Source organism: Buceros rhinoceros, unplaced genomic scaffold, assembly GCF_000710305.1.
Source record: "Buceros rhinoceros silvestris isolate BGI_N320 unplaced genomic scaffold, ASM71030v1 scaffold990, whole genome shotgun sequence".
Taxonomy (NCBI): domain Eukaryota; kingdom Metazoa; phylum Chordata; class Aves; order Bucerotiformes; family Bucerotidae; genus Buceros; species Buceros rhinoceros.
The window spans coordinates 33,881-34,662 of record NW_010390116.1 but is presented as its reverse complement, the minus strand read 5'-3'; positions in this window follow the sequence as shown (position 1 = coordinate 34,662).

The window sequence follows — 782 nt, the reverse complement described above, 5'->3', positions numbered from 1 at the left end:
AGAGCCGGGTGGCGAGCCAGCCGTTAGGTGCATGAAGAAAATGAGTTCTCCACGTGCTAGGAGAAGGGAGGAAAAGCAAGCTTTCCCACCCGACCCCGCTGCAGACAGGCTGGATTTCACCCACGTCTTCCTGGATTTCCCCCACGTCTTCCCTCAGCAGCCACCGAGGGGCTGGGAGCCGCACAACCGCGCATCCCCCTGGGAGTAACAGGGCCGGTGACCACAGAACGCCAGCCGGTCCCACATCCCGGGTGAGCAGAGCACAGCCAACACGCCGGACCATGGGGGCGGCTCACGGGAAAAAGGTAACGGGGCACTTTTATTCAGGGCTGATGAGGCGGCAGTGGGCTGAAGGAGAAGGCACCATCTGCTCACGTGGTGGTTGTTTTGCCCCGTGCATGCTAAGGCGGCTGATGGCAGCAAGGGATTAGGGGGAAGGGACCCGTTCTCGGGTGGGCTGTCACTTGTCAGGGCTGGATTAAGTAATTCCACCTGACAAGCTCAGCATCGGAGTCTGCCGGGTCTTTCAGGACAGCAAGGAGGGGATCAGAGCATTGCATTAGGACAGGCAAAGTTTGGCTTTCTGGGGAGAAACATCAGGCTTGCTCCTAGCACATCTGGCAGCCTGCAGGCTGTCTCCCAGAGATGTGATACAAAGCAAGCCCCAAGTATTTCTTGGCCTGTGAATTGCTGCCAGCTCCCTCCCCGGATGGGAAGGAGCCAGGCCAGGTCCCACAGCACCCAGGTGCTTCCCCCTCTCCTCCAAACTCCCCAGGAAGAGC